The sequence below is a fragment of the Camellia sinensis genome, chromosome 14, assembly GCF_055761805.1.
Source record: "Camellia sinensis isolate YWXY chromosome 14, ASM5576180v1, whole genome shotgun sequence".
Taxonomy (NCBI): domain Eukaryota; kingdom Viridiplantae; phylum Streptophyta; class Magnoliopsida; order Ericales; family Theaceae; genus Camellia; species Camellia sinensis.
The window spans coordinates 11,337,100-11,350,509 of NC_138974.1; positions in this window are offsets into that span (position 1 = coordinate 11,337,100).

Below are 13,410 nucleotides of genomic sequence, written 5' to 3' on the forward strand. Positions count from 1 at the left end.
TCGATTTCCAAGACTGGTGTAGACACTTCCGGCGGCGGATGGATTGACGAATTCCCAAAAACAATAGCTACCCCTTTCCCGTGAGGGTATTTCAACATCTGATGCAAGGTGGAAGAGACTGCCTTGACCTGGTGCAACCACGGTCGCCCCAAAAGTAGGTTAAAGGTTGCGGGAAAGTCCAAGACATGGAATTCAATGTTGTGTTGTCCTAGACCAACCTGGGTCTGAATTTTGATAGTCCCCATCACCTCCCTACTTGTGTTATCATAAGCTCTGATCACTTGAGTAGTTGGCACGAAGTCCGCGGGCTTCAACCCGATTGCATATGCCGTCCTTGACGGGCACACGTTAATAGCGGATCCCGTGTCGACAAGAACCACTGGTACCCATTTGCCTCTACATTCCACCGAGATGTAGAGAGGTTTGTTGTGATTTGCGCCTTCAAGCGGTAGTTCTTTGTCAGAAAAGGTCAACGTTGGGGAACCTCCTCCCGGAAAAACCAATCCAACCAGCTGCTCCGGCGTGGTGTCTATAGAAAGCTTGGCCTTGTCCATGGCTGAAAAGACAGCCTGCCTGTGTACTCGTGATGCCATAAGTAGTTCCCAGATGGAGATGTCTGCTTGTATCTTCTTTAACTGCTTCAGTATAGCCTCTTCTTCAATTTTCTTTTCTTTCTGTCTCTCAGCTTCCTTATCCTTTCCAGATGCTTCTGGTTGGTCTAAGTGCGGGGGCTTGAAATACCGCCCACTTCTTGTCATATGATCGACCTCGCCAATATACCAGGTATCATTTGGCTGGTTACTCCCTCAATCTTCATCTGTGTGGGTGAGACATAAATCATCATCTTCCTACCACATTCCGTCGGCGGCCGACAGACACCTGTCCGGCCCCGGTATGATTGTACTCGCAGTACCTTCAGCCCACATGCCCGCAGCGTCTTCTGTTCCTGTGCCCACAGCACTTTCAGCCCTTTCATAGGCTTTTGCCTTCCTGATTCTCTTAGAATCCCAAAACTTTTCTTGTTCTGACTGTATCAGTGCAGTTTGTGGTTCAACTTTCTCTGCATCCACAATGCTTAAGTCCCGAGCGAAATTCTTCATACCGGCGCTCTCCGGCAATGTATTCTGACTTCCGGCCCTTCCGGACACAATTGATACTCTCGCCCCTGCCGGGCCCTATTCTGGTTGGAACTCTTCCACAATATCCGGTTGATCATCCAGCCATCCGGTAACCTCTACTGATTCCTCATAATCAAACCAGTTGACTGTCGCGCCCCCTGATTCTTGGTCATTGAAAAACTGTAGGTTGGCAAAGTCCTTTTCTACAGCCACCACATCATCTGTTCCTTGTTCAAATCTATCCCCTTGGATCACACACAGTTCTTCTTTCTTTGGCAATTCTACACTTGGCTTAGACTGGCCTGCTGACAGGATGTAATCACTCGGATCATAGGCTTCCCCAACAAAGTTCCCAGACTGCTCAAACCTTGATTCAATAGCTTCATCCCCCTCTGCAATCTCTCTCGTACCGTCTTCAACAGTCGCCACCATTGGCTCAGGTTGGGTTGTGGAGGTGCCCAGCATGCACAAAAAGTCAGTGCAATCAGGGAGGAACACCTCCGGCTTAAGGAGATGGGACGGGGTGATATAGATGCTAGGATCGTAAGACACGACCCCAGTTTGGATAAAGTTGATTCTTTTGGGAGGTGGAGCTTGGTTGTGTGTAGGGAGTGGGTTGGTTGTGACATTGGGTCTTTCAGGTGGCAAAATCACCTGTTTGTCAATGAGATCTTGAATCTCATGACGCAATCTGAAACATTGGTCGGTGTCATGACCGTGTTGTTGGTGATATGCACAATATTTGGCTGGGTTGTGAGTGGGGGGAGTGGATTTGGCAACGGCCTCGGTTCCAGGGGTTTTAGATGTCCTTTTCTGATTAAGACCCCTAGAGCCTTGGACAAGGGCATGTACAATGGGGTGAAGGTCCTTTGGCCTCTAGGTTGGTATTTGGTGGTCTGTGTATTGCTTCCGGATGCACCGGAAAAGGGTGTGGCTGCCATGGGCTTTGGAAGGGGAGGGGGAATGGTGGCAACCATGTTTACCCCCGAAGTTCTTGCAATTGCAGCGCCACTTGGGCCTGCATTATTGTTGCGGTTAAAGGTTCTTCGGGATTGCTCTCTGTCTTGGTCAATCAGACCCTGTTTCATTGCATCTTCAATTTGTACTCCCATCTCGTGCAGATCCGAAAAGGTGGGGAAGGGGAGCACAATCATTTTTTGCATCAGTTTTGGCTGGAGATTGCGCACAATCATCCTGATCTGGTCCTTATCGGCGGGCCTTAACGTCATCATCAAGGCCTTCGCCCTCCACCGGGTCACGAAATCCGAGAAACTCTCTTGTGCTCCTGTCTTGTTGTTTCGAGATCACGAGTTGTAATCTCAATTTGGGTGTTGTAAGAGTATTGCGCAACAAAGGCCTCGGCCATTTCATCCCAACTCCTCTTGACATCATCCTCCAACTTCGCATACCAGATAGCGGCCACGCCTGACAGGGTCCGGCCGAATAGCGAAAGCTTCTGGGGTCTGGTGAGGCCCATTGGCCGTAATATGTCTGAGAATAGCTGGAGGTGGACCATGGGATCACCAGATCCGTCAAAGCGATCGATCTGCGACATTTTGAATCTATCTGGCAACGTTACAGCCACGTCGGTATATCCGTCCTCGATATCCGGGATAGCCTTTACCCCTTGGGATTTTTTGAACAACTTCTCAAGCTTGCTCAATTTCAGTGCTGTATGGTCTACCTCAAACTCGAAGGAAGAGTCCGGTTGATTGACAAGCGTAGGTGCCTTAGACAACTGGGGCAGAATTGGGGGCGGAGCTGGCCCCATTGGTATGTCCGTATCTGCCTGGACATTTGGTGCCTCCTCGGGTGTTGGGATTCCCGGTGAGGGAGGGACCGGGTGTGAAGCAGATGCTCCGATTTGTTGTTGCAGCCTGGCAATTAATTCTGCTTGCTGGACCATGATCTCGGCCTGTTGTTTAGCAAACTCATCCCGGCGAAAAGCGTCCTGCTGCATGGCTCTCATGGTCTCTTGCATCTGACGCATCATTTCCTCAACTCTTGTCGGTGCCGCCATACTGCCCTGATTTGTCTGAACTATTGGCAGGTCTATTTCTATAGCAACAATTGAGATCTCAATATGACTGTCCACTGATGGGGTAATCCACTGCTCTGGCAACCTCTGCTCGGATACACTGTGTTTCCTTGGTCTTTGCCTGATAACTAGGGGTAGAGAGTGGAACACTGGTTGTCCGTCAACCAGATCCTCGGATCGATTGAGTCAGCGACCTCTAGTCCAGAGTACTTTGGGAATATCTGCTTGGTTTGAAGCAATTGTGCTAAACTACCCTCCCCCTAGCAAAAAGATAAATAAAGCAATAAGGAAATAAATAACCAGATAAACGGATAGCATAACAGCTTAAAATAAATACATAACACACAGCCAGGCATAACAACACACGGTCGACAAGCTGAGTACACACTGTCCTCAAATACTGATCATTATCCCTGAATTACTGTCCCCGAAAACTGAATCTGGTATCCGCAGATAACTGATTCTGAAACACTAACTGATGCCCGCAGGCCTGATACCCAAAATACTGAACTGGCGCCCGCAGGCCTGATGCCCAAACTTGTAAACTGATACATGCATTCGTATAGAGACGCACTCTAAAAGCACATAACAAACAAGTGAGAGCCAAAACACCCCTATGTTGGGGTAAGGTTTCCCTGTCCTATTCTGTCAGGAGCTAGGGTTTCACTACGAACGCAGCGGTTTCAAACAACCTATCAGGTAAGCAACTTGTCCTAGTTTGGAATGGTCACTATGGATTCCGAATATGCACTAGGTCGAATGGTCGAAAAGAGTGCCCCGGTAAAATCGGGGTTTGTGTTCCCATACTGGCAGAGCCCATAACCGGTCAGCCTTATGGTCATGCCTTGACAAGACAAGCCTCCGGCAAACCGTTCAGGAATAACAGATGGCAAACACGGTGTCCTAGGCGCACCAATGCACATGCAATGCAAAAAAACACATAAGTGTAGTAAAAAACAGATATCATGGTTCGAGTCAAGTTCTCTAAATCCCCAGCAGAGTTGCCAGAAACTGTAGATGTCCCTGAACGCCCCGGGAGGGTGAGTCTTGTTCTGTTCATTTGGGCTCACTACAAGTTCGGACTCTCAAATTGTCACGGTTCTAAATCTGAACCAAAGAGTCCAAATCCGGCAAATCATTTTGAGAAAATAGATTTTGAAAGAAGTGCCAAACATGGACTGCTTTGCCAGATACAGAGTCGCCACCTAAATGTTTTATTTTGGAGAAATTTAGGAAACCCTGACTCGTTTGCCTAAGGCCACGTGTCCGTCATCACCAAAGTTGTCTCGGCTCGGGAACTTGGGTACGATTGGGGAAGGTCACTTCGTGAGAACCCCCACTCGCCCGATCAAAGATTGGCCTCTACTAACCATGATATCTATTTTTGGAAGCATTATGCGTTCTTATTCCGGTTATTAGCATAGATTTACTATGTGATGCGCACAGCATACAAGTATAGACTGGGTCGCCTGAATTGGAACAAAACATTTCATGTTTGTTTATTTGAAAATGGTTTGATGGTGCTACCCGCAAGTAGGCTAAGACGTGGATTTGCCACCCTCGGATGGGCTTAGAAAACATGATTTTGCCACTATCTAGTGGGCTTAAAACTCACAGTCAACGAATTGTTCCAATTCAAATAATCCAACATTCACCCACAGGCATTCAGGCAGTTATATCACATAAGCATATAGCCTCATGGTAAGCATGCTATCATGGAAGTCACTCACACACATGCAAGGATGCTAAAGCATAAACACTTACCGAGTACTCCAAGCCAAAACAAAAGCTATGTTAGAAATCCATGCATGATCCTAACTATACAGAAATGCCTAATGCAACACATGCAAAATGCAACTAAGATAGGCTCGACTATTCTAAAGATGGCATGTGAAATGCTACAACTAACATGTATTCAACTTGGAATTGAGATACAAATGCAGTTAGTATGATGCGCCGAGCCCGGTGCATGCAAGACAAATGAATGAATGCAAACATGCTATCATACTGTATGCTAATTGAAACATGCCCTAATCTAACCATCATAAGCTGATAAATAAAAGGGAGAAAGACGTGGGGTTGTAAGACATACATCACACACACATACACACTTATTACAACATTGCCCTCGCGCAGAGGGTGGGAATAAATAATACAGTCCCAAATGAGTAAATAATACAGTCCCGAATAAATATAGAATCCTAATTAATTAACAAATTAATCTAGGAAAGTAGTAAATTGGCACGCAAATCCATGGACCGCCTCAGCTCTGTTCCGAATGATGCATGATGCATGCTCAAGTTGCCTTGTGCGGAGAATCCCTTGCGATGCCCCGATTTGCCTCTGTTTGCAATTATTCTTGGGATGCGTGCCAGGCTCCGGAAGGTTGCTGATTTCTGATTTGCTACAACAGAGAGCAACAAAGGGGCATGGCAAAGTATTTTCACATATGTATGCATGACTACTCTTCAGGGAGTGTAGTCCTCGATCCTCGTGCCACCAATCACGCATCTCGATGCATGATGGCCGAGAAGTCGAATTGCATGACTCAATATGAAATGAATGCACATATGGACACAACAAGGCCTAGACTCCATCATGGATAATCCGGAGTGTCGGCGACCGGGAATTGAGACACGTTCCATCACTCGGAGTACGAAACGTCCCTCGTTTCCCGTGCTTGGGCTAACTCCTATCCCAAGCACAATGCAATATGCATGACATGCATGAATGCAATCCTAACATGCGACCTATCATACACAATGCTATGAAGTGGCATACACAATGCATGATGTAACGAGGCATACACAATGCTCTAATATACAACCTAGCATACACAATGCTATGAAATGAAATGGCATACACAATGCACGATGGAATTACACCAACATGATTGGACTTCAGCCACACTCACATCAGTAGCCATTAGGTGAAAATGGGACTATCGAAATGCGTGCACACATGCACGCAAACCGAGGACCGATCCTAAGGCACAACATGCAACTCTAACAAGGCATGGAAAGGGATGCAAGATGGCATGCAAACTCACAAATTCCAGCACTGAAATATGATGCTAAACAGCCCGAAACATGGAAAAACGGCACCCGATGCATGAGACGAAACCCGAAACCCGAAACTAGGCACATGGAATGACTTATAGCTATACAAAGTATGCATTATTTGATCATGAAGCATGAAGACAAAGCCAAGGAAGTCCCAAAACATGAACATTTCCAGTTCAAAGCATAGCCAAAAGATGCTAGCATGGTGGACAAAATAGCATGCAATCTTGACTAGCAATCATGGTTTACATGGCAAGTATATGAAGCAAATGTAATCTCACCAAACCAGCAAAAATCAGTGAATAAATCATATGAAAATAGGCCCAAATAACCACTGATATGCAACCATGGTATGCAAAAATAATGAGTTACTTTGGAGGGCCATGCAAGGAGTTATTAAGCACATGCAAGGTAGACATTTAGCATGACATAAACAACTATGAAAATCAAATATAGTAGTCCTAAAACTCACCAAATTGACCCTGGAAAGTGACTTCGAAGCATGCAAGGTAGGGTCTCTTTGGAAGGCCAAAAAGGCCACCAAACAAGAGAAGGAGAGAGGGGGTCACCCCCCTCTAATCTTGGCTCTCAAAATAGTGTTCCAGCCACTGAAAATCCACTGGATTTTAGTGGCTAGAAGGCCAAACAAAGCATGCAATTGGGGCTTAGGTGTAAGGCTCAAAACAAGGGACAATCAAGCATACAAGGAAGCATGTGACCTCAAATAAAATAATTCCCTTAATAAAACATAAAGATGATATCAAAGAAATCCTTTTTCCAGTTTATAACAAGTCTCAAAAATGAACATAAATAGGGCTAATCTATCATGCAAAAATGGCCCTAAAAGAGAGAATAGAGACAAGGGACAGCATCTGGCCCCAAACAGTGAAGAGCCCTTCAAAAACATTGAAGAGGGGCTCAAAAAAAGTTACTTTTCAGTTTATATCAAGTCTCGAAAATAAACAAAAGTGAGGCTAAAACAACATGCAAGAAAAAGGCCTAAGAAAGGGATAAAGAGACAAGTGATAGCAGCTGGCCTCAAACAGAGGAGAGCCCTTCAACAAAGTTGAAGAGGGGCTCAAAACAAGACATTTCACAGTTTATGACCAAGTCCAAAACAACTCACAAATAAGCCTAAAATATCATGCAAAAATAGGCCTAAAAGAGAGTTTAAACACAAAGGGTAAGGAGAAGACCTCAAACAGCAAAAAGTCCTTGATCAAACATGAAAATAAGCTCAAAATATGACTATTTACAGTTCAGGTAGGAGCTCAAAAATGTAAGAAAAATGGGCTAAGATATAGAACAAAATAAGGCAAGAAAGAGTGAGAAAATGACTCACCCTTGTAACACAAGTCTTCAGCAGCTTTTGGTCCAAGAAGAGGAGCTCCTAACCTCTGAAAAACAGCCTCAAGTTGCTGGAATGGAGTGTGGAGGTTGTAGGCTTGGAGGTGGTGTGTAAAGGTCAAGAACAATGGGTGTTTGAAGCTTGAAAATGGAGAGCAATGGAGGAGGGAAGGGTGTATGCTCCAGCTGGTTTTTCTAACCCCTCAAAATAGAGCTGGGGTGCTGGCTTTATAGAGGAGAGGCCAAGGGAAAAGGAGGGGAAAATCAAATTCAAATTTCCCCCCCCCCAAAAGGCAACCCCCCCGGATACAAAATTTGGGGGAAAACAAAATGCACAGCTGGAACACACTTGGAGAGAGGATCATGGCCGGCTAGGTTCAAAAGGTTCAAGTGGCCGGCCGGCCACCCCACCTGGCCGGCCGACCAGGGGTCAAAAGGGTCAATCAAAATTGCTGGCCGGCCACCCCAAAAAGGTGGCCTCCCATGTGTGCACAACACAAATATGTGGTCAAAACCCAGAAAATGTGAACCAGGAGAGAGAAAAGCCAACTTTTTAGAGGGGTTCAAAAGGGTCAAGGACAATTACTGGCCGGCCTATACATATTGGTGGCCTCCCAGGTGTGTACAACACAAATATGGGGTTTAGGGCTAAAGAAAGTGGCCTCGGGGTGGTCAACATTAGCTTTCTAGTGAGGAAAACGGGCGATGGAGAGCGATGAAGAAATAAAACTGGCTTTTCAAAACAATTGCTGGCCTCCCACCCTCCTACAAGCTTCCTAATAATGAAAATAAGGTCTCCACCAAAAATGAACCAAAACGGATGCAAAACGGAGGTTCAGGGACCGAAACGCGCGGCCTAGGGCCCCGAAAATGGACTGTTAAGCACCGGAGGTGGCATTCGACCACGAAGTTGGTCTCTCGGGCCATAGTGTTCCTCAAAAGGGAGGAAATAAGGTTTATACCAAAAACCGGAGCAAACGGAGGTGGTTAGGTGGTCCCGAACCGAGGCACACGGCCGTTGGCATTGAAAAATCGAAAACCGGGCTCCAAACGGGAAAAATGGCCTACGACCATGAAACGTAGCCTACGGCCACTGAGAGATGCTACGAGACCTCTCCCTCCCTTCGGGAAGAGAAAACAGAGAAAACAGAGCCTGGTTCGCAAACCGAGGCAAGGCACGAAAGAGTCCGGAAGTCCGGAGGCAAGGCTTGCAGCCGGGACTCTGAAACTTCTGAATGAGCACAATATGCAATATCACCGAGCGCTCAATCAGTGACGTCTGAGTCTTAAGGTCGGTCAAAATGGGGTGTCTACATCTCTCTCCCTCTCTCTCTCTCTCTCAGTTTCTCTCTATTCTCATAACATGGTATCAGAGCCTAGTTTTTCCTCATAGCCTCATCTTCTTCTTCACGTTGTTTTTGTCTCTCCGATAGACTAATTCATTTTCACGTTGGTTTCTGCATATTTAGTCCTTCTTTCTTTCAACGATTGGACTATACTAGACTCTGGGTGTGTTTGGTTTGTGTTTTGAGATAAATTTTCAAAAAATATTTTGGAGAGAGAGTTTAGAATTTTTTTTGGTTTGTTTGGTTATATATTTTGAAAATAGTTTTGAAGTTTGGGAGTTTGGGATGATTTAACATTTTGTTGTAGTTGAGTAGATGCGTGTGATAGAAAAAGTGATTAAGAAGGAGAGAAGAGAAAGAAAAAGTGATTGATTGATGAATAGGAAAGAGAAAGTGATTTTGAAAAAAAATTCAAAAAATTTGAACCAAACAAAATTTTCAAAATTTTTCTCAAAAATTGTATCTTGTGATACAAACTTCAAGACAAATCCAACGCCACCAGAATCATCTTCATTGGAGCTCACACGCGCCACCACATGCCGTCCAAAGTTTGGCCACGCACTGTGTCGCTGCCAGACGCACCCTGCGCGCCTCTTGTTCCCTCTTACGTCAGCAGCTGACGTAAGTCCTCAGTCGCCTTGTGCTATCTTGCACCGTGTCCTCCTTTGATATCGTGAACCGCATGTTTCTAACGTCATCGTTGACGTTAACCTTGGTCTCTAATGTATCACACCTCTTGCCTGCTATATTGGGTCGCGCGCTCCTCTACTAACGTGCACCACGTGCACCACGTGCTATCCCCTATTGGCATTGTTTCTTACTTCGACTATTTTTTTTAATCTATTTTCAACCCTATTTTAATTGTTTTGGCCCGCTTCCTGGTTGTTTTTGACCTTTCGGATTCACTAGTCCACTCAGTTTTACCCAGTTCTACTCCGACACCACTAGACCTTTTTTGTGAGTCATATTTTGCTCACTCCATGGATCATTCAAACAACTCTTTTCAGTACAGTGGTTCTTCTAAACCACCTAAGACTCATAATTAGTATCACTCTTCGGCTTACTTTGCCTCAAGTGCTACTCATCACCAACCATATACTCAATATTCTCCAGGTCGCTCTTCTGCACATTCACTAACTTACACTCTTCATGATATTGAAGCCATTGTAAAAAAGGTTTTTTCTACTTTTACCTCTACCTTTACTTCTGGTACACCATACGGCTCTCCCAGTCACTCCAAGTACCTTTTCTTGGTATTTTGATTTAGTTTATTGCAATCATATGACCTTTGACCCTACACTTTTTTCTTTCATTACAGCTTCTTCTAATTTACCAATTATTTACACTACTGATGGCTCTCAAATGTATGCTAGTTATATAGGTCATATCTCCACTTCTAATATCTCTCAGTCTCACACTTATCCGATCCCTAACCTTATACTTAATCTTATCTCTATTGGTCAATTATGTGATCTTGGCCTCATTGTTTTATTTTCTCTAACTAGTTATGTTGTGCAGGATCCGAAGACAGGACGGACTCTTGGAATAGGTCGTAGATATGGTCGTCTGTACGAGCTCATACATCTGTGCATTTCATTATCCAGTACTTCTCTTATGTAGATTGATGCTCTTGCTACTACTAGTTCCGCTCTTGTTTTATGGCATTCTCAATTAGGTCATGTGTCTTTTGGTCATTTACGATCTCTAGTTTCAAGTGGTCAATAATGTCTTGTTCCAAATGATAAAGTAGACTGTTTATCTTGTCAACTTTCCAAACAACCTACTTTACCATTTCATACTAATACCTCTATGTCTCATGTACCTTTTGATCTCATATACTCTGATGTTTGGAGATCTTTACCTAATACCACTATGGAGGAATCTAAATACTTTATCGTATTTGTCGATGATTTCACTCGTTTTGCTTGGTTATTTCTTATGAAATCTCGTTCTAACTTACACCAAATATACTATGATTTTTCACAAATGGTCAAAACTCAATTTTCTTCCATTATCAAAATTTTTTGTGCTGCTAATGCCCAAAAATATAAAGAAACTCATTTTTTTTGAGATTTCTTCATCAAAATGGTACATTTTCCCACTATTCTTGTCTTGGTACCTCCCAACAAAATGGCCGTGCTGATCGTAAACATCGCCATATTTTAGACACTGTCTCTGCTCTTTTAATATCTTCTTCTTATTCTGAACGTTTTTTAGGAGAAGCTGCTCTCACAATCGTTTATACTATCAACTGTGTCCCTTCCCTTACTATCAACAATCAAACCCCATATGAGCATCTGTATAGCACACCTCTTGCCTATACTGGTCTTTGTGTATTTGGATGTACTTGTTTTGTTCTTCTTCAACCTCATGAGCGTACCAAATTAGAACATCGTGTTCGTTTGTATTGTTTCTTGGGATATGGAATTGAACATAAAGGTTATCATTGTTGGGATCCTCTTTCTCATTGTCTCCATGTCTCTCGTCTTGTGGTATTTTGGGAACACAAAATGTTCTCTTCTCTATCTAAGTTGTATTTATTCACTCCTCCTACTACACCATTCTTTACAGATCCTTCTCTTTTGTTTGATGAGCTTGATACAGACCCTACTTTCAACATGATGACTCCGACCCATCCTGAGGATTCTGCTTTGACTTCTGGTCCTGCTGCTCCACTCCCTGCTCCTGCTCCTGCTCTTGCTCTTGCTCCACCTCCACATCCACCTCCTGTTTTCATTCTCTCTCATAGTGAGTCTCCTGCATCCCTTGATTCTACTCCATCATCTTCTATACCAGAGATACCTCTTCATCATTCTACTCAGGTAACACAACTTTCTATACTTCTTCGTGATTTCATTGTTAATTCTACTGTTTTTTCTTCTCATGAACCTACTTCCTATTAAGAGGCTTGCTCTAACCCTCTTTGGCAACAAGCTATGACTGATGAACTGTAGGCTTTTGATAAAACTCATACCTGGGATGTAGTTGACCTTCCACCTAGAAAGAGTGCTATTAGTTGCAAATGGTTTATAAGATCAAAACTCATTCTAATGGTTCCATTGAGTGTTACAAAACTAGACTTGTTACCCAGTAGTTTACTCAAGAATATGGGATTGATTATGAGGAAACATTTGTCGTCGTTGCGCGTCTTACTTCAGCTCGCAGTCTCCTTGCCATTCCTACTGTTCGTCATTGGAGTCTTTGTCAGATGGATGTCAAGAACACTTTTCTCAATGGTGATCTCACTGAGGAATTTTATATGCAACCTCCTCCTGGTTTCTCAGTTCCGTCTACCAAAGTTTCCAAACTTTGTTGTGTTTTGTATGGTTTGAAACAAGCTCCTCATCTTTGGTTTGCCAAGTTCAGTTCTACCATTCGTGACTTTGGCTTCTCCTCCAGTACCCATGATTCTGCTTTGTTTATACATAAGATAGAGCGTGGTATTATTATTCTTTTTTTTTTATGTGGATGATATAATCATCACTAGGGATGACACAATGGGTATCTCTAATCTCAAACAGTTCCTTAGTCGCCAGTTTGAGATGAAAGATTTGGGTCTACTTAGCTACTTCCCTTGGCTTGGAAATTTCTTAAGATCTTTCTGGTTACTGTCTCACCCAAGCCAAGTATACATTTGATCTCTTAGCTCTTGTTGGTCTTACTGATTGCAAGACTGCGCCTACTCCAGTTGATCCTCAGACTCATCTCACACCTCTTGATGGTCACTTATTATTTGATGTTACTTTATATCGTCAGCTAGTTGGCAGTCTTGTTTATCTCACGATTATTCATCTAGACATTGTCTATGTTATTCACATTGTCAGTCAGTTCATAGCTATTTTTCGCTCTCTATACTATAATGCTTTGGTTTGCGTTTTGCACTACCCCAAAGGCGTACTATGGGGGTGTTTGGGAAGAAACTTTTTTAGCTTTTTTGGCTAAAATAACACTAAAAGACAAAATAGGCTAAAATAGTCAATAAAACAAAATGTCACATCAAATTCATAATCAATTCACTTTTTTTCTCACAAACATCACATCCAACTAAAAAACAATCCAATAATCTTTTCAAACACAAAAAATTTAGCCTACTAAAATAGTCAAAAACTAAAATAGCCTACTAAAATAGCAACTTCCCAAACACCCAATATGTTTCATGGTTTTCACTACTTAACACACTATTCTCTACAGCTATACGCATTTTCTGATGCAGATTGGGCAGGAAATCCCACTGATTTCCATTTTACTACAGGGTTCTGCTTCTTCTTGGGTGACTCTCTCATTGCCTGGCATAACAAAAAGCAAACTTTTATTGCTCGTTCTAGTACTGAGTCTGAGTATCGTGCTCTTGCTAACACTACTCAAGAGCTTGTGTGGCGTCGTTAGCTTCTTTCTGATATGAAAGTTTCTCATCCTACTGCCACTAATCTCTATTGTGACATTCAGAGTGTTATTCAGATTGCACATAATGATGTCTTTCATGATCGCATCAAGCATAT